Below are 26129 nucleotides of genomic sequence, written 5' to 3'. Positions count from 1 at the left end.
GCTTTGTGGTTTCTGCACGAAAGGGACAAATACAGCTCTGCCAAAGCCAGCGGTCATCACGGTAACCTACTGAGGTACTTTTGAACTTTTCAATGTGGCGGCAGCCGTAGTGATGACACTCCAGATACCAGGATGCACTTGGCAGACACGCCCAGGTGGGCGGAATCTTGAAACTGGTATTTAGGAGTTGCGGTATACTGCCTTCCGCATTTGGCCAAACACCTGTGAACAAGAGCGTGTGACGCTTGAAACGCGTAAGGACTACTTTGGCTGATGAATTCTGTGTGTTTGCTGGACCTATGCAGAGCTTCCTTGCAGAAATAAATTAATACACAAGGTGCGTGCCTCCCGAAGTCTGGTGCTCTTTGTTTGGATATTGAATTGCGGCCCGTCCAGGGTCGCGGAGAGGCCCCCCCTCAAATTTGGAGTGGTGTCCAGCGTGTCACGGTACACTGCAAAACGGAGCTTTGTGGTTTCTGCACGAAAGGGACAAATACAGCTCTGCCAAAGCCAGCGGTCATCACGGTAACCTACTGAGGTACTTTTGAACTTTACAATGTGGCGGCAGCCGTAGTGATGACACTCCAGATACCAGGATGCACTTGGAAGACACGCCCAGGTGGGCAGAATCTTGAAACTGGTATTTAGGAGTTGCGGTATACTGCCTTCCGCATTTGGCAAACACCTGTGAACAAGAGCGTGTGACGCTCGAAACGCGTAAGGACTACTTTGGCTGATGAATTCTGTTTGTTTGCTGGACCTATGCAGAGCTTCCTTGCAGAAATAAATTAATACACAAGGTGCGTGCCTCCCGAAGTCTGGTGCTCTTTGTTTGGATATTGAATTGCGGCCCGTCCAGGGTCGCGGAGAGGCCCCCCCTCAAATTTGGAGTGGTGTCCAGCGTGTCACGGTACACTGCAAAACGGAGCTTTGTGGTTTCTGCACGAAAGGGACAAATACAGCTCTGCCAAAGCCAACGGTCATCACGGTAACCTACTGAGGTACTTTTGAACTTTACAATGTGGCGGCAGCCGTAGTGATGACACTCCAGATACCAGGATGCACTTGGCAGACACGCCCAGGTGGGCGGATTCTTGAAACTGGTATTTAGGAGTTGCGGTATACTGCCTTCCACATTTGGCCAAACACCTGTGAACAAGAGCGTGTGACGCTCGAAACGCGTAAGGACTACTTTGGCTGATGAATTCTGTGTGTTTGCTGGACCTATGCAGAGCTTCCTTGCAGAAATAAATTAATACACAAGGTGTGTGCCTCCCGAAGTCTGGTGCTCTTTGTTTGGATATTGAATTGCGGCCCGTCCAGGGTCGCGGAGAGGCCCCCCTCAAATTTGGAGTGGTGTCCAGCGTGTCACGGTATACTGCAAAACGGAGCTTTGTGGTTTCTGCACGAAAGGGACAAATACAGCTCTGCCAAAGCCAGCGGTCATCACGGTAACCTACTGAGGTACTTTTGAACTTTACAATGTGGCGGCAGCCGTAGTGATGACACTCCAGATACCAGGATGCACTTGGCAGACACGCCCAGGTGGGCGGAATCTTGAAACTGGTATTTAGGAGTTGCGGTATACTGCCTTCCGCATTTGGCCAAACACCTGTGAACAAGAGCGTGTGATGTTCGAAACGCGTAAGGACTACTTTGGCTGATGAATTCTGTGTGTTTGCTGGACCTATGCAGAGCTTCCTTGCAGAAATAAATTAATACACAAGGTGCGTGCCTCCCGAAGTCTGGTGCTCTTTGTTTGGATATATAGATATATATATATATATATATATACACACATATATTACCTACTGGCGGTCGCCAGTAGGTATATATAGTTAGGATTTTTTATCTATGGGATTTTTGAAAATTCTATGTCTAATAACTTTGGCGTTTGTGGACGGAATTGGCTGAAATTATCAGGAAAATGGAACAGTTTGTTTCTGAGCAGCCCCTAAAAATTTGGGGGGGTTTCGTCAAGGGGGGGCCGAGAAAAAAGGGGGGTCCCAAAACGTGTTTTTAACATTGAGTTTTCCATAGGGCGGTTGGCCTCACTTTTAGCCCGAACGGCTGAATGGATTTGCACGAAACTTGGCAAAATTGTAGGGACTGGTAGCCCAATGTGCCTTTGCTAGGTCTCAATATATGTGCTCCAGTGGATTTTGAGAAATTAACGTTCAAAAAAAGATATATCTGTAACAGCGGACCAGGCAGCGCTCCAGTTCGCGTACTTTTCGCGTTACGGAGCTTTGTGAAGCGAAGCTGATTGGTTCTCCGGCGTCTGTAAACATTCCAAATAGTCCGTAGCGGCCGCCATCTTGTCTCTTGGTAGGATCGAGAGACAAGAGGAGGCGAAAGCGAAGGGGCAAATGACCATAAGGGGGCATAGTAGATCCTCCCTGACCCCCTAGGTTTGATGTGGAGGCTTTAAAAGGGCCCCGCAGGGCAAAAAAAAAAAAAAAAAAATTGTTTTTTTGCGTGGGGAGCGTCCGGTTCGCGAACCGGGAAACGTTCTGGGGAGCGTACTTTGTTGAAAATTAGTGAAAAAAGTTAGAGTAAAATAATAATTGTGAGTGATCAGATGTAGGGTAGCTCTGAGAAGAGCTTTTGGGTTTATGGTACATTTAGGTACTTATAAGTAGGTACCAATGCACAGTCTTAAATTCAGAATGAAAATTCTGTTGCCCTCATCTGAGAAGTGAACTCCATCTCCTCTGTAGATATCTTGCATGTAGTAACGCAAGTTATTGTTGTACAAGGAGCCCATTCCATGGTCTCTCATGTAAGCTGAAACAGATTTGTTTACATGCTTCCTCGACTTCTCAATTTGTGGACAAAATTGGTTCGAGCACCTCCATTTCTGTCTTTGGCATATATTTGAATATACCAAGGCAGTCTGAGGAAAAAGTGCCATCAATTGCTCAAAGGTGTCCTTTAAAAGCATTTCCAGACCTACCCCAGTCAAAGTGCCCAAATCATTACCTCCACAGTGCACAATTAACAGGTCAGGTTTTGGCAAATGCATAAAGGTTTTCACCAATGGTATCAATTGGTGACATTTTAATCCTCTGTGGCCAAACCACTTAATTTCCACATCTTGTAAATTGAGGTTAGGTAAATTCCTGTTCTCAGCGTACCTCTGAGCCCAATAGATGTAACTATGTCCAACAATCCAGACAGAAAACATGGTGAGAGAAGGTTCTCCTGCAGTCAGATGAAGTGTGGCAATGAAATGGCAGTTGAAAAAATAAGAGTGTAAAATGAAAAAAACTGTGGAGTTTCTGTGTTAATGAAGCAGTAAGAGTGATTGGTGGATTTTGATTACTGAAAACAGAAAGTTAGGGTGCATGGATGAGTTCTTTGAAAGATGTATTTTGAGTGGTGAAGAAAAAATCATTACATGAAAGAATGCACTGGATATGCAGGTGCACTGAGAGTTCAGAGTTCAATTGCAAAATTGTTGTGTGAACTTGCAAACACCAGAGGTCTTCCAAGAGGTGGTTGCTATGCAAAAAAAGCAGAGAGGGCAGAGGGGGGAAGGGTTTTGATTTGAAAAAAAGTGAGGGAAGAGTTTTAATTGGGTGACATGAGAGATATGTGTGAAGAATTACAGCATTTCTGTGCTTTTGATAGCTGCAGACTCTGGAGTGCATACCTTTTGCTCTGCTGAAGACAAATTGGTGTGTTTCTGAGACTGTTTTGAAACTCAAAGTATTTGCTTAGGTGAGAAAAGATTTCTTTAATTTAGATAGAGAATAGTGTGCTTTAAGGAGAAAATTATGAAGAAAGTTGTGTTTTTCAAATGTTGCTTTGTGTCAAGTGTTTTACAAATAGATTTTGTTTCTTTGAGAAATTGTAATTGGAGAAAATGTGAAGTATTAGTACTGACAGGGTTTTTATGTGCATAGGAGCTGTGGAGTGTTTTCAAATTATGACTTGTAAATCGTTTTTGAGGAAAAGGAATGGTTTTAATATTTATGACAAGGACATAATGGTGTATGCTTCTTTATAAGGCAATTGAGTGTCTCTGATGTTATTTTTTCCATTTTAATGTAAGACCTTTCCCTGTGGAGCAAATTGCTTGTAAATATGGTCCCACCTGTGCATGGCAAATTTAGATTTTGAATGTTTGCGTTACATAGCCATGTTAAAAGTGACCCAAGCATGCTGCAAAGGCAATCAAAAAACGCTTTCATGTGTCTTAAGGACATTTTAAGTCATTTCCCCATGTGGAGTGTTTTTAAATTATGACTTGAAAATCGTTTTTGGGGAAAAGGAATGCTTTTAAAATTTATGACAAGGACATAATGGTGTATGCTTCTTTATAAGGCATTTCAGTGTCTCTGATGTTATTTTTCCAATATTAAATTAAAAGACCTTTCCCCGTGGAGCAAATTCCTTGTAAATATGCTCCCACCTGTGCATGGTAAATTTAAATTTTGACTGTTTGAGTTACATAGCCATGTTAAAAGTGACCCAAAAAAGTTGCAAAGGCTTTAAAAAAACACTTTCATGTGTCTTGAGGACATTTTAAGTCATTTCCCCGTGGGAAGTGTTTTCATATTATGAGTTGAAAATCGTTTTTGAGGTAAAGGAATGTTTTTAAAATGTATGTGCGCCATATGCCTCCAAATTTCTTTTTCAGGGGTGCAGCAGGGTGTTCTTGAGACACCCCTGCACCCTCGAAAAAATTCCAAATTTGCGATGAGCTAATTGCTAATCGCAAATTGCACCTTTATTCCTATGGGTCTCCTGCTCCATGGAAATGAATGGGTAATTTGCAATTAGCAATTTGCTCATCGCAAATTAGGAATGGTAAAGAATCGCTATTTATTCCTTAAAGTTCGCTATTTAGGAAATGCAAAAAACTTTGATGATACATATGGCGGTTCATCTCTAACAAGATAAGAAGCTTAGGGATAGATTTATGATGACTGGCGCATCACCAGGGATGTGCCAGTCATCCTGCGCCGCTGTTCCGCCACCCATGGTGTGCTGCATTTACAATGCGGCGCACCATGGGGCAAAAACAGCACAGATGCGTGACGCATCTGTGCGTAAAGGTGGCGCATTGCTGGAGTTGTATCGCAAGTGTGATGAAGCTCCAGCAAGGCTCAGGGGTGCCCCTGTCGTAGGGTTTCTGTTCTCACACAGAACTAAGCACAGAGGATTGGAACCTCGGCGAATTAGGGTGCCCCAAAACTCACCTTAGTACCCAAAAACCCCTTAACAAGCTAGCTACAGTGTCACATTGGATATAACAAACTCCCAATCTTTAGACAAATCAGAACATGAACTTACAGTACCTCAGGATACGTGGAACTCATGAACACTCGGTCGTTATATATTCATTACAAACGAGAACATGGAGTTAAGAAGAACACATGTGCATTTGAAATGTTTATTTACTAATGCCGTCTTCTCAGGCGTAGTATCTTAGATAATACAAGTACACATATTATCAGTAGCAAAATTACCAGCATAGTTACTAGTACATAAGAAAGCGAATGGTGACAGTATGTTAACATGCTGTAAATGAATAAGAGTTAGCAACACTTATATTTCACCCTCCCTAATACACATATTATATTATTTGCTAAGAAGGTGTCTTTGGGTTGGTTTAGGGCGGGCCCATACCTTAGTGTCCTAGATTTGAAGGAATCACATCAGCATACACCAGCTCTCTCTTCATGTGAACCGCATCAAGTGTTGTGTATGTGTGTTCGGCAAAGCAATATAAAACCCGCCTCATGCCCAGAATTGGTAGAAGCTGCACTTATGTTATGACTATGAAGTCGTGGAGATCAGACCTCATAACAATTCTGTATCGTGTTGTTCTTGAAACTTCAGCACTCGCTGTACAGATATAGTTTAACAAGCAAAGCAGATAGTAGAGCAATAACATATTATTCTCATGTAAACCACGATGAACTACTAGGTTGCAAGCTAAAGCAACAACTAAGTGTCGTGTGCAGAAGTTGCAAAAAAGGAAAAATGGCGTTTAAACCGGTAATGAGCCCATGCTAACTTAACACGGTGTAAAGATATCCAGGATCTACATGACACCCCCCCATGATCCGGAAACGAACTGAATAAGATAATAGAAGTGCCATCTCATGAGAGCAGATTGCAACTTTATATGTGCACGGTCCGCAAGGTAAAACATTAAAAACTAGCAAAATGTAATGATAAAAAAAAATAAAACAGCCAACTACTTTATCGAGGCTTAAGCCAATAGGCAAGCTAAATAATAAAAACTTGACAAATAAGTCAATGAATTGTCAATGAAATGCTAGTACTCAGCATATCAAACATGAAAAAGGTCTATGACATAACTGTGTATGCAAAATAAGCTGCAACAGCCTCCAATAGGAAGTCACCGTCTTCATCCGAAAACAGTTCAGCCATCCAACTTAAAAGCGGAAAAGAACATACGTGCTCTCCCAGCACCGGATCCTCTATGACCATCAGAGGACAGCTCGGTGGGTTTTCAAGAAAGCTCTGTTCCAAGAAAGACTGTGTTGCCGCCAGTAAATTCCAGGGACCAATTAGTCCATGCATCAATGCCACAGCCATAATCCTTTCGCCAGGACAAACCAACTCGTGAGTAATGATAGGACTCATCAGCTGATTAAAGTCGACGTCAGGAGAAACCGGTCCGCAGAGACACAAATCAATGGCCCAATCGAAATCACAGGTCAGGCAGTGAAATACAGGCTGGACACAGGTGAAGTAGGAGAATCGAAAAGATAATCCATATGCCGTGCTTAATATCGCCAACGGCATTGTGCCATAATATTCAAGCATGCGATTGCGGAACAGCGTCAGCAGCTGCAGGGCGGGACCTTGCACAGGAAGGACATCCATATTTAAAAATGTAAAAAAGCACAAGAGCGTCCGCTGCTAATGCAAGTAAAACTGGGAATCCACCAAACAAAGTGGAAAAAATAGAATGAAAGAAAGCAGGGATGACTCCAAAGATTTTCTCAAATGAAGTCACGAGACCACTGCTAACAACGTTAAAAAAATGCGCCAGGTCCTTTGTGGAGGACGCGTTAAAGATAGTCCGAACCATCTCGCTGAAATGCAAAGGCGAATCAGTATTTAAAAGGGCCTGCACCTCTGTACGGGTGTTCGCTATTTGAAGTACGAAAGTTTCACGGGCCGAACTCAAGGCCACCTCTCTCTGAGACAAAAGAGCCCTTATTCTTGCCATGCCGTTGAAATCTGCACCCAAGGTTGCTATTTGTGGCCAGATTGAAAACTCCCTATGTTCATGTGTGGGAGGAAATAGAACATTTCTGCAGCAAATAACCCGTTCACTTACTGTTACGATAAAAGGAATACTTGTAATTAACCCACAACAATCTTCATTATTGAACATCAAATAACTACCATTTTCCAACAACTTGAACGTGGAGATGATAGCAGGAACTGGCGTGCCTTGCAACACGCAAGCCATATTTGGTCGGTCTTTGTTGCATGAACCGTGTAACTGTATGTGCCTACACATTAGTGAATGATCTGGCGTCTCAGTGCATTCCTCTCCATTCAGATAAACTTCTTGGTCATCTTTGAAACATCTGTATGTGTATGGAAGCGACCAGACCTCATGAAGAAAACCACTACCTAAAGGTTCATAATGACCTATTGGTACATATTTCATACAATTTGAAAACTTATATAAAGCAAAAGGCAGCGTTATTAAACCGTGGATAAGGCACGTTGCAGCATTGGCCTCTGCCACTGAAAAAGGCAAAGATTCTAACCTTTCAATATGTAACATAGAAAAGGAAGCATCACGCATTGACAGCAAGCGTTGTTTGTTAGTCAAATTGAATGGGGCAAATAAAGAAGAAACGTTCATGTATCCCCAGGGAACTTTACCATTTTTCAGAGTTTGAAGGGTCCAAGCAAATTGCATGATTGATTTTAATTGATTCTGACCATGGTATAACACTGACACTTCATCATGCACAATATCGACAACTGACGACACAATGTCATCTAGTGTGTAAATTCTAGATGAAAGAACGCTAATACTATTGTCAACAACTGCAAGCACTTTTTCAAGATTTGCTTGATCAATAGCCCTAAGGCGTGTAGCAGCCTCAATCTGAGTCAGTTTCCAAATTTCATTGTAAGCTGCGTATATCCACCTTTTCGACCTGCCACTAGCCGGGCCTTTAATGAAATCATTCAAATCCACGTCTGCATTCAGTTTAGAAAGGTGACTTTTAACTGCAAGTAAAGTTGAATGCTTCAGCCAATTCTGACACAATTTTCCTACAGAGTAAGTCGTGACAGTGTGGACCAAGTCAAACCGGGGATCAGATGTAACATTTTTAAAACCTTCTGTTAAACCCAAAAATCGATTCTGGCAAGAATCTGAACTACGTTGCCAAAGCAGCCAACCTTACGGAGTAGGGCCTGTAAATCACTAATGGACAACCGAGTAAAATTACTCCAACCATCATATTCCTCTAACTCCGGGATAGTAGGGGTGTTTAATTTTTTAGAAGTAGCCAATCCAAAGCATGTGGTCTGGGAAATTGTTTCATTCAGAAACAACATATAATTCGGGATGAGACATGCACGGTGCAAAGCCTCAGTGCCTTGTACCTGCCAGGTTTGTGAACCCCAAACTGATGTAGATCCTGGATATCTTTACACCGTGTTAAGTTAGCATGGGCTCATTACCGGTTTAAACGCCATTTTTCCTTTTTTGCAACTTCTGCACACGACACTTAGTTGTTGCTTTAGCTTTCAGCCTACGTGCGTCAAGACCTATGCCTGCTTCAACCAGGCGCAGGGTTTTGACGCAGCTTTGTCCTATCTGATTGTAAATGCGGCACACCATGGGTGGCAGAGCAGCGGTGCACGTTAACTGGTGCATCCCTGGGGATGTGCTAGTTAACATCAATCTGCCCCTTTACATTTAAGTATGTGCAGGGGACACAGAGTCGGTGAGGCTTATCCAAGGTTAAGAAGAGATGAGTCCTGTTCACTGAAAAATTGGACATAGGCTTCACCTCCTCAGCATCACTGGACATGGCTAAATAATAGCTGCAAAATGTTACTCTTGTTAAACAATTTTACTATTATAATCTCTGAGATTTGTCTCTTACTCTGCAACATCTCATTGTTGTTATCTTTCTTTAAAGATAAAGACAACATCAACATGAGCGACAATCAGCAATCAGTTGATTTCGACCTCATCATTGAACTCGTAATTGAAACATCAGTGGATGTTGATCCCTTGGATGATTTAAATCCTGAGGATGAAGAAGAACGTGATGAGGATGCAGATTTGTCAGAATTGTATGACATAGGATGGGAAGCTGACGTGCTTGAGCCTATGGAACTATAAACATTTATTTAAAAAATGTATAACAAATAAAAAGTAAAAATGTAAACCGTTTAATTTAAAAATAAAGACACCTTCAAAAACAGGTTATGTGTAGTGTCTTCAATAAAATATTAAAATATGCTCATAAAATTAGATCAGATTCACATATAAAACAGCACAGGTAAAATGAATATAAATTCCATTTCTTTTCTGCTATTTCTGTATTCTAAATTTGCCAAGCACTAAAAAATCTTCTATGTAAAAATGTTAAGTAGTGTGTTAAGTTTTTGATGACTGTTATTGATTTACTGTTGGGTAATAATGGTTAATAACATTTTTTATTATATTTTACCACAGATTCAACTGCAGATCATTTGAAGATTTCAGCATGCCAACCAAAGAAAGACTGAGAAAGGCTGCAAAACGTCAAAGACAGCAGGTCAATCAAAAAAAGCAGCAGTCCTCTAACAAAAATATTTGTCAAGTCACCAAGAAAGCACCGGGTAAGAGTACAAAAACATTCATAAGAAATATCTGTAGTAAAAAAAATATTACTACAGAAAATGTTTCAGTCCAGAAAAGGAGAAGCAATTCAAACGGAAAGGAAAGGCCAATGAAAAATGTTACTGCTAGAGCAAGAGATAACTCTGTGCATGATAGTAGAAGGAAACAACAGTTTAGGGACATTCGTAAACGAATGTTCCGCAACAGGATAATTGGCAATTTGTTAAAAAATATTAAGAAAGGTTACCAGAAAGTGGTTTTTTATAAGAGAAAAAAAATTGTTGAGAAAGTCATTGATCAGGCATTTGAAATTAAACGTAAGTTATTTATTTTGATAATCAATAGAATTAGGAAGCTAAACAAGGCAATTTATGATTTCAAAAGAAATAGTAGATGGAAGAGAATAGTTAATCGTAGTAATTTTTGTGAAGTTTTTTCTGGAGAATGGATGCATAGTTCAAGCTCTGAGGCATTTTTTAATGAGGAGAGTTATTTCCAGGATAATGATTTGGTGCATGCAGTTGACACCAGTGGTCGAGCTTATGAAGTGAAAGATGGTTGTCCAGTTGAAAAAGAAAAACTTGTGACAACAGAGATAGAAGAGGTGTTAGGTAATGAGGTTTTAGGAAGACGTCCTAAGGGTCCTGTGTACACCTGGAAGTGTAGTAGTATTTGCAGTGTACGACAGGATTCCATCAATTTGCTTTGTGATTTTATACGGTCATTTAATAAGAAAAGTTTGAAGCAGAAAATGAAGTTGTTGCAAGAATTAGATCCTTGCAGAGTGAGAGAAGTGACAGGTTTGCATGGGCATTCACTGGCTTGTCTTTCCAGGAGAGTATGCCAGAGTGTTTTTCATCATTTCAGGATGCTAGCAGTGCATCATAATAAAGTGAGGAAATTACTTAGAATGTTGTATTATGCTAAGAGTCCAGCAATTATGCTTAAACAATTATGCACTGCTCTTTTGCATGGTTCTGAAATAGATGTGAAGAATATATGTGAAGAAATTGAGTTTTGTTACTTTGGAAGTAAAGAGGAGAATGTTGAAATTGACCAAGAAGAAGAGAGTAATGTGGAAGATAGTGTACAGGTTTCCAGTACAGATAATTTCCAGAGGGAAATTGCAACGTTTGAGGTGAAATCAAGTGAGAGGCCAAATTTCACTTGTGTGTGTTGTCGACGCACTTATTATAAGAATCAGACTAAGTTAGTGGATTTATATGCAAAAAGTGAAAGGGAAAATAATAGTGAATGGAAGGATTTTACAACATACTTGATGGTAGAAAATTGTTTTGATTTGGGATTGGATCAACGTGTGTGTACTTATTGTTGTAACACATTAAATCAAAACCAGATGCCTGCTAGAGCAGTTCATAATAATCTGGAATTGGTTGAGATTCCTTCTGAATTGAAGGATTTAAATACTTATGAATCTATTTTGATTCAAAGTATCCATCCCTTTCAGGCTATTGTAAGAATGGAGCCAAAGACAGGGAAATTGCCTCCATCAGATTTACAGAGAGGATTAAAGGGAAGAGTTGTTTATTTGCCTCTAGATTTGAAGAAAAACATTAACACAATTGGAGTAGAAATAGTGGAAGAGGAACCTCTGGTTATCTTAGTTAATGGGGTTCCGACAAAGAATAAGAAAATATGGCAAGATTTAGTGGATGTTAGGAAAGTCAAAAAGGCAACATTGTATTTGAAAAAAAATAATAAATACTATAAAAATGTATATGTTGCAGAAGAGGAAGTAAGTGAGGAAGAGGATAGCGATTTGTGTGCTGGTCAAATTGAGAAAGTAGAACCCTGTACTAGTGAAGAAATATATGAACATTATAGTGTTCTTCCTTTGCATTCCAAGGAAGTCATGGGGAATGCTATTGAGTTGTTTCAAATGAAACAAGCCAAAGGGAGTCCCATTAGTGTTTGGGAGGAAAGTTTGGAAGCTCGGTGTTTCCCACAGCTTTTTCCAACAGGTCAGGGAGGAAGATATGATGAGCGACCTCATCAAATTCCTGCTTCTGAATACCGGACTTTGCGATTGTATGCAGGAGATGCTAGGTTTCGACAATGCATTCCCTATTTGTTTCATCTCCTGTTTGAAAGCGATCTGTCTGGACTGTCATATGCAGTGAACCACATCTTGAAAAGTGGTATACACATGCAAAACATCTCGGCAAGTGACTTTATGGATAAAGTCAATGTCCAAGACAGTATTTTGGATTCTCACCTGATTAATCTCATGGCGTGTCAGCGTGGTACTAATGAGTACTGGTACCGTCGTCATGGTGATTTAAAATGTATGCTGAGGAACTTAGGAACTCCCACATGGTTCCTCACTCTGAGCTGTGCCGAGTATGGCTGGGAAGACTTACTTGAATTTCTACGAGAGGCAAATGCAAACATCGAAAACATCGAATTCAAGACACCCGGAGAACTGTGCTCTTTGGATCCAGTCAGTGTATGCAGGTACTTCAATCATAGATTTGAAGCTATGATGTCTTTCATCATGAATAAGAAGAATCCACCTCTTGGAGAGGTGTTGGATTTCTTCTGGAGAAAGGAGTACCAAGCAAGAGGTGCTCCTCATATACATATGCTGCTGTGGATCAAGGATGCACCTAAATTTGGAACGGATCCAGAAGACTCAGTGATGAGTTTCATACAACAGTATTCTACGTGTGCTGTTCCAAACGCAAAGGAGAAGAAAAGCCTAAGAGAAAAAGTTCTTCGTTTCCAAAGCCATCGATGTGGAAAGTACTGTCGTCGTAAATTCCGAAACAAGGACAAGTTCTACACCAAATGTCGTTTCGGCTTTCCACGACCGGTGATTTCTAAAGGAAGAGTAAACAGTTTGATGTCTTCGCTGCGACATAATGTGATGAAGAAATCACCTAAAAACACATACAATTTGAAGAGGAACGAAGAGTCCAAGTACATCAACGACTACAACCCGGTGATTTTGTCCATGTGGAATGCTAACATGGATATACAGTTTGTGGCTGATAACTGTATGGCTGTGGCTCGGTATGTGACATCTTACATCACCAAAAAAGAGAAGACAGAATTGAAGGATATGTGGGAGGACATTTCACATGAAAAGAGCCTCAGCAAGAAGTTGTACAGTTTCAGTCTGAAGATGTTGTCGCATCGAGAAATCGGAGCTTACGAATGCTCTGACCGGTTGTCTTCAGCAAGTCTCTATGCCAAGTCCAGGAGTATCGTTTGGGCGAGTCTTGGTCTTGCTGCAACGCGTAATCGAGTTCTGAAACCTGTGCGGGAAATTGAGTATTTGGCGGAAAAGGAGCCAAACAGTACCGACATTTTGAAGACCAACATGTTGGATACATATTATCCAAATCGAAGCAAACACCTCGACAATGTTTGTCTGTATGAGGTTCTTCAAAATTACATATTCAAGAGGAACATCAAAGAAGATACTGAGAAAGGAGTGTATGCTGTAATAGGAAGTGAGGGATGTCTGGTCAAGCAAAGAAAATGCCACTTGGTAAACCATCGAAAATTGAGTGGCGAATCTTCTGAAAAAAAGGAGTTTTTCTATTTAGCACTTTTGCAACTTTTCAAGCCTTGGCGTGCAGAAGAGGAACTGCTTGGAGATTTCCTCTGTTACGAAGACTCTTTCAATGCTGCCAAGGAGACCATAGAATGTCCTGCTTTTCCCAAATATGTAGAAATGTTGAATGCGGAAATTGAGCAGGAAGCAACGATTGCAGCCGAGATTGCCAGAGACAGTTCTCAGGACAGTCAGAGTTCTGCTTCATTGAGTCAGGATCCACTAGGAGGACCTGTTATCGAAAATGAAGCTGCAACTGCTATGAATGAAGTGGAAAGAGCCATGGCACATGCTCAGGAGGATGCGGTTAACTTAGAAGAGTTGGAAAGACAACTCAACGTTGAGCAGAGGAAAATATATGACGAAGTTACCATGCAAATTGATCATGGATTAAGTCATGACAAGAAAGAGTGTTCATGTACGTCGTTGAAGCCTGTCCGACTGTACGTGAGTGGAGAAGCGGGAACTGGAAAAAGTTTCCTTATTAAAGCAATTTCATGCTATTTGCAGGAAAGGACAGAGTCATCGCTGTCTTGTGTTGTCACCGCTCCAACTGGACTGGCAGCACATAACATTAAAGGGATTACTTTACATCGTTTACTGATGCTGCCAGTGGAGCATGACAACAAATTACAATATCACAAGCTATCTGGAGATGCTTGTTTTGAAGTTTCAAGAATCTTGAGGAAAATGAAACTTCTTATCATTGACGAAGTAAGCATGGTTTCCAATGTCATGCTTGCGTTTGTGCATTTGAGAATGCAAGAAGTTATCAAAACAGAGTATGATGTGTTATTTGGTGGCAAACACATCATTGTTTTCGGAGATCTTCTGCAGCTGACACCAGTGAAAGGGCAACCTGTGTTCAAAATGCTCACGCATGAAGATACCAGGAAGTGCCTAGGGAGCATTGGCAACGTCAATATAAGGTTAAACTTCAATTATGCTGAACTGCATGAAAATATGCGTCAGGCGAAGGATGAAGTTTACAAGAGTATTCTACAAGATGTTAGAATTGGAAAAGTGACCGAGCATGGGAAAGAAGCTTTACATGCACAATTACTGTCAAATTTATATCCAGAACAAGATGTTATGCCTGAGAATATTTTTCAGAAAATTACTGAGAAGAAATCTGGAATATGTTTGATACCAACTCTTGCAGAATGTGCCAAATTCAACAACAAAATGTTGCATTTGGAAAAGCAGGAGATTGTGAAACTAGAAGCTATTGACAGAGTAGAGCATATGGGATCAACAATTATTTTGTCTAAGAATTTGAAATCAAAATTGGATTCATTAGAGAAGACTATATCTAAAACTGCAGGTTTTGAAAAGACTCTGAATGTGTGCTTGAACTGCCGTATAATTTTAAGAAGGAATTTACATGTTGAAAGAGGTCTGGTAAATGGATCAATGGGTAATGTTGTTGATTTTGTGAAATACAGAAATAGAGATGGAATTGAATTTTTAAAAATTAAATTTGATGGCATTGAGGAAGTACAGCTAATTGGTCGTTGCTCTGCTAGATTTTTGCTTGTAAAAGACTTATATATTCGCCGTAAGCAGTTTCCTGTTTGCTTGGCATATGCGGTGACAATCCATAAATCGCAAGGTTTAAGTGTAGACAGTGCATTGGTGAATATTGGCAGTTCTGTGTTCAAGGAGGGTATGGCATATGTGGCATTGTCACGAGTTAGAACTTTATCGGGATTGTACTTGATTGAGTGTGATGTCACAAACATTTGTGCGGATCTAGATTGTGTTAAGGAATACAATAGGTTAAGAAGAGAGTATGCGCCACATTTGCCTCAATATCCTTTGTTTGAGAAACGTGTGGTAGGCCGGAAACGAAGAAATGTGACAAATATTAGGGAGGTTGCAGCAAAAAGACGAAAAGTCGATGAACCTGAAATTATAAGCAGAAACAAAAAGGATTCTGTTGAAGATGTTGTTGGTTTTCAATTTGAAAACAGTTCTGGTGTCAACTGCTATGCTAATGTAGTGGTTAATGTTTTGTTTTCTCTAGAAAATGTAAAAGAAGAGATTGTGGTCAATTCTGATCAAAGATTTTGCAGTTTGTTAAATTCTGTGTTAGAGAAATGTAGCACAGATAGAACAAAAATAGAAAGTGTGTCTGAAATTCGAAATCTGTTAGACAGATGTTCAGGCCAAACACAATTCTCTCAAAATATTCAGCAAGATTGTCAGGAGTTTTTAATGTATATACTTGATGTATTGCATGATGAAGGTGTAGATGTAGATCACCTGTTTGGGCTTTCTTATCAATGGCAGGATGACTGCGAGAACTGTAGGGTATCAAGTAGTACTAGTGTAGACTCAGAAAGATTTATATATTTAACTTTGCCAGACAGTAAATCAGTCTCTTTTAATAAACTAGTAAAAGCAGCTGATCACAACATGGAGTGTAGCCAATGTAAATCTGAAATGATGTCCACATTATTTATACGAACATATGGCCAGTATGTTATTTTAATGTTCCAACGATGTAGGCCTGATGGAACAAAATTGACAACTTTAATTAAAAATTTTGTGGCTTCACAGTTGTCAATATCAGGAAGGACATTTGTAACTGCAGCAATTATATATCATGACGGTCCTTCAATAACATCAGGACATTACACAGCTTATTTAAAGTCTAGAAACGGCTGGTCATTCTGCAATGATTCTGTTTTAATTTTCAAAAAAAAATTGCCGTATGACCTTAAAAACTCTTACCTGGTGTTTTTAAAACCAAAATTTTAGGGAAAGAATCTCGGGATGTGCTCTGAGGAATTTCAAGAAGTTCTAATGGCTCCTACACGATTTGGCCTTGAGGATAAGTGTAGTACAGAGACATAACTTCTTACCATAACACTGGACGTCATGTTGAAATAACTGCACTTTGAATGAATTCAGTAAAACTGTTTCTTTTTATAAGCAAATTCAAGCAGCCAATCAAAACATGGAGTAGAGGGAATGTAAGTCTGCAATGCTGTCTACTGTTTTATATTGCTTTGTGATTAAAAGTGATGTAGAGAATTTAATAATTGTAGTAGTCATAGAGATAGTGTAAGTCTGCTTCATAGTAAGCAGTATCAGTGTCATAGGAAATGTAGAACATGAGTGAGCAAGAAAGGTAAGATATTAGTAATCCAGGATTGTGAAAATGATCTTCAACATTTTAATTCTGAAAGTTGCGGAAATACAACATGACGGGATTGGCTTACAAGAATTCCAAGAGTTATAAATGGCTCTGACACGATTTGGCCTTGTGGAAACGTGTGGTAGAGAGCGAGAAGTCATTTATTGTATGTAACATGTTTTTGAAAACGATGGAGGTTTTCTTTCAGAAAGTGGCGGGTTGAAAGTAATAACAGCACAACAGAGTGTAAGCTGTTCATAGGACATCCTTCGCCGTCATGGAAAGTAAGTTAACTTTAAGGAGTTCTGAATTCTGATTTGTTATGTTGTATGGGTTTTTTAAACACAATCATTTTGATTGTGTTTTTTTTTCCCCGCTGTTATATGATGAATACCTTCAAGTCACTGTTTTTAGTGAAATTTGATACATTCTGAGAACAGCAAAAATAAACCATTTAACATGTATAATTAATTCTGTTCTGTTTGCATTTATGATGTACATGTAGAACTGTGTAGGAGGCATGGAGAAGGTGAGGCTTCTGTAAGTGTCAAAGTTGTTGCATACAGTGCTCATATTCTACATAGTCTTTCATATGATAGACTACATTTCCACAATGAGATACCTAAGCAAAGGAAACACAGGTGATATGATTGTGGAATGAGGAAAAAAAATTGCACGTTTTTGAATTATATTACCTGTGTTTCTTAACATTACACATCACATTGTGTAGATGAGGTTTAGGCCTGTTCCTGGAGACAGAGGAGGTCTAACATTTGTCCAAGAGTGCAGTCGACATGACACACTTGGTTGGTAGGCCTGCACATGTATTTTCTTCTCTGTATTCTTCAACAAACCTAAATTTCATCTGCAACTCTGAGTAGGACTTACCTGAAACAAATCTGTGAATAGGTTACACCTTATCGGCATCTTGAAACAATGATTTAAAATGTTAGGCTGAGATTTATGATGACCGTGCGCCTCATTTGCTCCGCTGTGGGTCACTTTTGTGTAAAACATGCACCATGTTGCAAGATAGGTTTCAGTTCATCTCCAGCAAGATACCATCACTTTGAAATGTATATAATTAGCACTGTGTAGGGGACATGCAGAAGCTGAAGCTTTTCTAAGTGTCAAAATTGTTGTATACACTGCTCAACTTCTGTGTACTGTTTGATATGCTAGACTCCATCTGCACTATGAGATACCTAAGCAAAGGCAACACAGGTGATGTGATTGTGAAATGAGGAAAATAAACTCCACATTTTTCAATTACATCACCTGTGTTTCCTAAGTTTACGAATGACATTGTGCAGATGAAGTTTAGGTCTGTCCACGGACACAGAAGAGGTCTAGCCTTTGTTCAAGAGTGAAGTGGACATGACTTACTTCATTAGTAGGCGTTCACATGTATTATCTCCTCTGTATTCTTCAATAAGTGTAAATTTGATCTGCAACCCTGAGTAGGCCTCACCTTAAACAAACCTCAGGATAGGCCACACCTTATTGTCATCCTGAATCAATTATTTAACATGTTAGGGACAGATTTATGATAGGTGTATGCCTCTTTTGCGCCACTGTGCGTCACTTTTGTGACGCAGTCGCGGTTGAAAAGATTTGCTATGAGGCGACAAAAATATAAAATGATGAATCTAGGCAGATGTGTCATGCTGTAAAAAAACAATGCCACATGAAACCGATGCAGCAGTCATGCATAAGATGCACAATGTTGCAAGATAGGACTCACTTCATCTGCATCAAGATACTATTAGTTTAAAATGTATATTTTTAGGACTGTGTAGGGGCATGGAGAAGCAGAGGCTTCTGTAAGTGTCAAAGTTCTTGAAAAACTATTTGTCCTTCAATCTTTTCCCTTGTTTTTTCTAATTTATTAAAAACATGTTTTAATATTTTTCAAATGTTTGTTGTCTCTTTCACAGATTTTTTAGTATAAAAAGAACAAATGACTAACTTATTGACAATTATAAGGTAAATGTTTTGTACTCTTTTTGTTATATTTCTATCACATTTAACTTCTATTACTTCCACTGCTTCATTTCTTTAAGAATCACTTTCCTGCCTTTGCTACTTCCCTCATTCCTTTCTCTATTACTTAATTACTCTACTCCTTCACTATTTTTCTTAGTCCCTCTCTTCTCATACTTCTTCACTCTTGGTCACTCACTCTGTCTCTATTACTTTCACTGTTTCTGACTGATCTAAAAAATTTTTTTTAAAAAGAACAGTAAGTATAAGGGAAGGAAACAGACAGTTATGTTAAAAGAAAGACAGCTATTGGGAGTAAACTAGGGATACTGTTACCCGCAATCCTCTGCTGATGATGTCACTGACCATGTCATGAATGATGTAATATGTGACATCATCAGCAGTGGATTACGGGTAATAGTATCTCTAGTTTACTCCCCTATAGCTGTCTTTCTTTTAACATAACTGTCTGTTTCCTTCCCTTATACTTACTGTTCTTTTTTTTAAAAAAATTGTTTTGGTTCGCTCCCGGTTCGCGTACCGGCGAGCGAACTGGGAAGCGAACCAAGAGAAATAGAGGTTGGCAGAGTTCCAAATATTCTACCAATTTTTTAATAACGGGGAGGTAGTTCTGAAAAGAACTTTTTTTTTAATTGTTTTTGTTGTTTTATATTTTTTTTATTATTTTTCTGAACATTTTTTTACTTTTTTTGAATTTTTCTGAACGGTTTTATATTTTTGGGGTTTTTTTTGGGGGGAGGGGAAACGAAAACGATTCATTGTAAAGGGCTCAACAGGAGCAACAAAAAAAAAAGAATTTATTGTTTGGGGCGTTTCGGACAAACTGGAAGATGATTGTCAATAGCTCTGTTGATCAGAGTGATGCTACTTTCTCTGTAGCAAATGAATCCATTGCAATGTACGCAGATTTGTTTTACTTCCCCAAATCTCATTTGTATATTTGGCACCATCTCCCTGCCCTCTGGTCCTGTCACTTCCGGTACAGCAGATCTTCTGGCCATAATAGGGGGATTATCTAGTTCGTTACGAAACTGTGCAGCACTGTAGTTGTTAGGATGCCACCAAGTCATATGGCGATGCATTGTGTAGTTTCCGTAACTGTATTTCTTCTCGGTCTATCTTGACATATAAGGCAAGTTACGTATCTTGCATTTACTTTTTTCTGGCCTTTGGGAAATTTAAAAAATTGCCAAATGAAGTTTTCTTTCTGGTGAGACCTCCTGGGCTCCTCAGGCAAAAACTGCCTCTCTTCCTGCTCTTCCTCCTCTTCCTCTTCTTCCTCTTCTTGCTGAATTATAACTTCAGCAGGTGGTCCTCTCTTCCTTGGATGTGGTGGAGGTGATGGGGAAGCACCAGCTGAAGCTACTAAAGAAGCCATTGCTCACTGGTAACAAAGGGTCTTTCTCTCACAAAGATGAAAGTCAGAGTGAGGAAAGAAGGAGGGGTTTTCATCATTTGGGAAAAACAATAGTTCTCAACCAATGAAAAGTGTTAATTTTAGATTACATGACCTAGTCTTACATCATTAGGAAACCAAAAGTGAAATGAACCAATGAAAAGTGTTATTACCAAGTCACATGACCTGCTGTGTTTACGTTACGCGCTTTGCGCCGCCTCCCGGTTTGCTTCCGTGAACCTGCGCTTCGCGCCTCGGTTCGCGTACCAGTTCGCTTTCGGGTACGCTAACGTAGCACGTCATATGACGTATCACGCGACAACGCGAAACGTCATGCGGACGCGAGGCGTCACGATGTTGTTTTCTAACGCGGCAGTTGCGCTAAAGGAACGTTTACCGGTTCGCGGACTATTTCGCGGCATCAAGGTCAGCTAACGGGAAGCTTCCCGATTCGCGAAGCGGGAGCGAAGAAAAAAAAATATTAAAAAAAAAAATTATTAATAAACATATCAAATATATTTTTGGATTTAAAGAAGAATACATTTTACAGCTACAGATATTAGCTTTTAAAAAACCAATGAAATTCACTGAAAAAAGCCATAGGTTATAGACCATATATAGTTAGGAATTAGCATTTACAAAACCTTGAAAATTCACTGAAAAAACCATAGGTTATAGACCATATATAGTTAGGAATTAGTATTTACAAAACCTTATTTTACTCACACAAAACCATTGAAATTCCATATATAGTTAGTTGCACTAACTATATATCGCGCACCCGCAATCCACTGCTGATGATGTCACATATTACATCATTCATGACATGGTCAGTGACATCACTTATGACATCACTGATGACATCTCAAATGACATCACTGATGACATCACTGATGACATCTCAAATGACATCACTGATGACATCACTGATGACAACATCCAGTGACTGTATTTTTCTGTAAAGTTAAAATATGTCTTACATATTTAGGAATGAGTGGATGTATAAGTGTCTGGATGAAGGATTTAGTAGGTGCATGACTGACTGTATGAATGAGTGATTAAATGTGTCTCACTGAGTGCATGGGTTAGTGACTAAACTGTGTTAATTTGTGCATCATTATGTCTGTTGTTCTGAAAACTGCTGCATGTGTTCTTCAGTAGCTATATGAGTAACTATATGGGTTATTGATTGGTTGCCCAAGTATTTGTATGGGAGACTGATTGTGTGTGTGGGTGGCTGGGAGGTGCATAGATGTGTGAGCAGTTGATTCACTAGATGTATGGGTTCAAAAGTGCATGTGGAAACAGCTGTATGGGCGGTTGACTGTGTGCATCAGTGTATTGGTGAGTGAATAGATATCTCAGTGCTACATGTCAAAGTAAGTACATATGTAAAACACAGTACTTGTGAGACTTGACATATATAAGTAACTGTGCATAAGAGCCAGTGAATGTGTGAGTGGCTGTATGCATCATTGTGAACTTGTATCCAGGATTGTATAAGAGAGTAAATATGTTTTAGTATATGTTTGAATAAGTAAGGTGTGTATAACTGTGTAGTTGAGAAAATGGAGGTGTGATTGATTGTTTGCATGACTGAGTAGGTGTGTGTGTAACTTCATGGATGAGTAACAATCTGTGAGTCTGTGTTTACACTGAGTGTATCTAAGGTTATATTAGAGTCTGAAGAGGTTCATCGTATTATCACATGAATGATGTCATCAGTGATGTGATCAGTAATGTCAAATGAGATGTCATCAGTGATGTCATCAGTGATGTCATTTGAGATGTCATCAGTGATGTCATTTGAGATGTCATCAGTGATGTCATCAGTGATGTCATTTGAGATGTCATAAGTGATGTCACTGACCATGTCATGAATGATGTAATATGTGACATCATCAGCAGTGGAGTGCGGGTGCGCGATATATAGTTAGTGCAACTAACTATATATGGAATTTCAATGGTTTTGTGTGAGTAAAATAAGGTTTTGTAAATGCTAATTCCTAACTATATATGGTCTATAACCTATGTTTTTTTCAGTGAATATATATATATATATATATATATATGTGTGTGTGTGTGTGTGAGTGTGTGTGGGGTGTTGTTAGTGTAGGAGTCTGAAATTGTGTGTCTTTTTCTCCTTCAGAGTTTTTTCAAAAAACAGTGTACCCTAGTACTTAAGAGATCAGGGTAAAAGATAGACGTATACTAGATAGTTAGTATGTCCTTTGTACAGCCAGGCAGGAATTTATTTGAAAATGCACACACTTGGAAAAGAATCTTAAAGTAATGTCAAGAGGGCACGGCCCGTGACCCACAGTGAACAAGACAAAACAACTAAATTCAGGCAACAGCAAACAAGGCGGTCTGTATACTTGTAATCAGTGAACAGACTTGATTGCTTTTTAAAGTACCATGGTACAGAGCATTCATGAACATTTTAGGTACATATGGTACTAATGTGTCGACGACGTTTCGATGCCGAAAGCTTAGATACATTGTCAAGCAAGCCGGGCTGAAGACGGCTGTAATGCCAGAATTCCTTCCTTGGAAGCTTGTTTCCGGTCCAGGGAAGTCATGGCTTGGCAGTTCGGGCTGGACTGTTCCCATGAGACACAGGCTCAGACTGATTTGCATATAGCCATGTCTGAACTGGGGTGGCAGAGTGGGCTAAAGAACGGTGATGGATTAAACCCAGATCTTTTGACTGGGTGTGAGTGTTTGATTGGTTCAGATGCTCCGTCCATCACCGCCCCCTTTTGTACCGAAACCTTAGATACATGGCATCATCTTCAGGACAAGTATATAAATCATGTTTGTCTTGGAAATTAATAACAGTTACCTTTCATACTACAAACAGTAAACATAATGGAAAGAAGATTAGAGGGAAAAAAGGAAAGAGAACATTGTGATTTATGTAGCTAGGCATGTTCTAAGAGACCAAGGGTGACATGAATGCATTTGTTGTGGTGATGGCTACTAGATTAAGAAATGGCGACATACTTGTATTGGCACTGTAAAGTCAAGGCGTTGCTAGCATATTTGTGCCTGACTAGAGTGGTGGACGTTAGACAACGAAGTGCCTAGTATATTAGTGAAGTACACAGATGCCAAGATTGTGTGACTAACGCATGTCTTAAGAGACCAAAGGTGACATGAATGCATTTTTGTGGTGATAGTTACTAGATTAAGGAATGGCAACATACTTCTATTGGCACTGTAAGGTCAAGGCGTTTCTAGTATATATGTTCCTGACTAGAGGAATAGTGAGGTACACAGATGCCCAGATTGTGTGATTATCGCCCGGCACAAGCGGCATAGTGAACATAGAGTGTCATTGGCGGAGGGTCGCTGCCACCAGAGGAACCATTTAGGCTAAAAAACGTCGCAGTGCGGCAATATATTGTTCATGGGGTAAAGTTGTGACATACGACGCAGTGCAATGAATAACGAGGAAATTCAAGTTATTGGTAGAGACATACGACGCAGTGCAGTGATTTTCGATAAGGGGCAATTTCCAGGGATCACAGAATACACATACTGCACGGGACACAGAGCGCATTGTCGGCTGGAGTGTTAAGCAAGGAGACATTAAAATAATTGTTACATACGGCGCAGTGCGGTGAAAAAAAACAGAAGGGTAGAGGGAATTTACCAAGGCTGGTTTCTGTTATAGGACCTTGAATCAAGTCAGAGGGGACGATTTTGGGCAGTAGGAAGCCTACAAGGAAAGAGGAAGTCAGAGTAAATAATCGGATATAGCCGAAGGGGACTCCGGGTGGAGTTAGATACCGTTTATATTTACCCTACAGAAGCGGGTCTGTGTGGGGCGATCCCGCGAGTCTCTACGAGGCCATCAGAATCGTGGCTCGCTGTGGAGAGAGAAGTGAGTCAAAGGGGGCTAGGGATGGGAGGAGGAAGGTATGGATGGGTGGAGTTAGGTCAATCTACTTATGTGTGTGCCGGTAGCAGAGTCGCGGTTCAGCAGCAGCCATCTTGGAGTGGAGATTGTTACTAGGCCAGTACAGGGAACAGGCTTAAGTGTCACATGGATGCAAGGGTCACGTCGGCCATCCTAGAGTAGGTTAGAGTAGGTTACATGGGGGGACAGGATGAGGATATGGAAGAGGTCAAGGTGGGGGCAGCCATTTTGGAGTGGGGTTTCCTCAGTGGGCTGGGGGAGTGGGGAACAGAGGAACAATAGTGTAGTGCAACAAGGTAATGAACAGTGAATAACAATGAGCATCGCAAAACCTATTTGTGGTGTTGAACACTCGTCAGATGAGTTACAACAACCTGTGTTAATTGAGGGATGCTGCTACTTTCTTGCAATGAGCCAACATCACTGGTCGATGGTGATTGAACAACTATACAGGCTGCCTCTGCAGCACTCAAGGGCTTGGACCTAAGTTGGCGTGGTGGTGGTGGCACTGAGCCCAATGGAGCGGAGGTGCTGCTCCCAGCTTGGTCCCCAGCAGACCCCGCTGCTGCTGCAGGCGTACTTTTTTTTATCCCAAAAAATGTGGCGGTCGTCACACCAGTCTCCTTGGTAAGTGGCGCCAGTTGCTTCTTCTGCTCCTTACTGGCAACTTTCTTGCTAGAGGAGCTACGGGCAACTTTTTTTGGGGCCATCTTCTTCAGATGTCAGAACAGCAGGCCGCAGTTGCACAAGTTGCAGAGTTGTCTGTGGCCACACGTGACATTGTGCTGCACACACCGCAGCAGGACTTCTTCCTGGCACTGATGAGGAACGATGAGGCTGATGATTCGTCTTTCTGCACCTAAAAGCAAACGAAGCCAGAGGAACATCAGTTAAATAAATGTTGCATATGTAGCGCTTCAATTAATAGTTTGCAAGTAAGCATTTTTATTATACCCACCCCCCAAAATGGAAAGACCAATAAAATGCACCACTGACAGAGTACCCCTGGGCATAATGGATGAAAGCATGGCAGACTGGGTGCAGGCCTATGACACAACAAAGCACACTGCCTGGCTTCAAAATTGCCCCTAGACCCCCAACCACATGGCCAGGCCCTGTCTGGACCAAGCCTCAAAATGGCCCCCACCCACATGGCCATGCCCCATCAACACCCCCAAAAATCGAAAAACACACACAAATCACCACAATCCAATGCCATCCATGCCCTCCATGATGTTTACATTCAAGACACCCCACAGAATGACTAGGGCCATGCACCACTGAGTGAGTACCCCTGGGCAAAAGGCCCCAACAGCCAAACAAATCGAAAAACACACAAACATCACCACAATCCAATGCCATCCATGCCCTCCATGATGTTTACATTAAAGAAACCACACAGAAAGACTAGGCCCATGCACCACTGAGTGAGTACCCCTGGGCATAATGGATGAAAGCAAGGCACATTGGATGCAGGCCTATGGCATAAAGCACACTGCCTGGATTCAAAATGGCCCCTTCACCCCCACCACATGGCCCTGGACCAGGCCTCAAAATGGCCCCCACGATATGGCCATGCCCCATCAACACCCCCAAAAATCGAAAAACACAGATAAATCACCACAATCCAATGCCATCCATGCACCTCCATGATGTTTACATTCAAGACACCCCACAGAAAGACTAGGCCCATGCACCACTGAGTGAGTACCCCTGGGCAAAAGGCCCCAACAGCCAAAAAAAATCGAAAAACACCCAAAAATCACCACAATCCAATGCCATCCATGCCCTCCATGATGTTTACATTAAAGAAACCACACAGAAAGACTAGGCCCATGCACCCCTGAGTGAGTACCCCTGGTCATAATGGATGAAAGCAAGGCACATTGGATGCAGGCCTATGGCACAAAGCACACTGCCTGGATTCAAAATGGCCCCTTCACCCCCAACACATGGCCCTGGACCAGGCCTCAAAATGGCCCCCACCCACATGGCCATGCCCCATCAACACCCCCAAAAATCGAAAAACACACAAAAAGCACCACAATCCAATGCCATCCATGCCCTCCATGATGTTTACATTCAAGACACCCCACAGAAAGACTAGGCCCATGCACCACTGAGTGAGTACCCCTGGGCAAAAGGCCCCAACAGCCAAAAAAATCGAAAAACACACATAAATCACCACAATCCAATGCCATCCATGCCCTCCATGATGTTTACATTATA

This window comes from Lissotriton helveticus, chromosome 7 (genome assembly GCF_964261635.1).
Source record: "Lissotriton helveticus chromosome 7, aLisHel1.1, whole genome shotgun sequence".
Classification (NCBI taxonomy): Eukaryota; Metazoa; Chordata; class Amphibia; order Caudata; family Salamandridae; genus Lissotriton; species Lissotriton helveticus.
The sequence above is the reverse complement of the archived record's forward strand: the minus strand, read 5'-3'. Positions refer to the sequence as shown.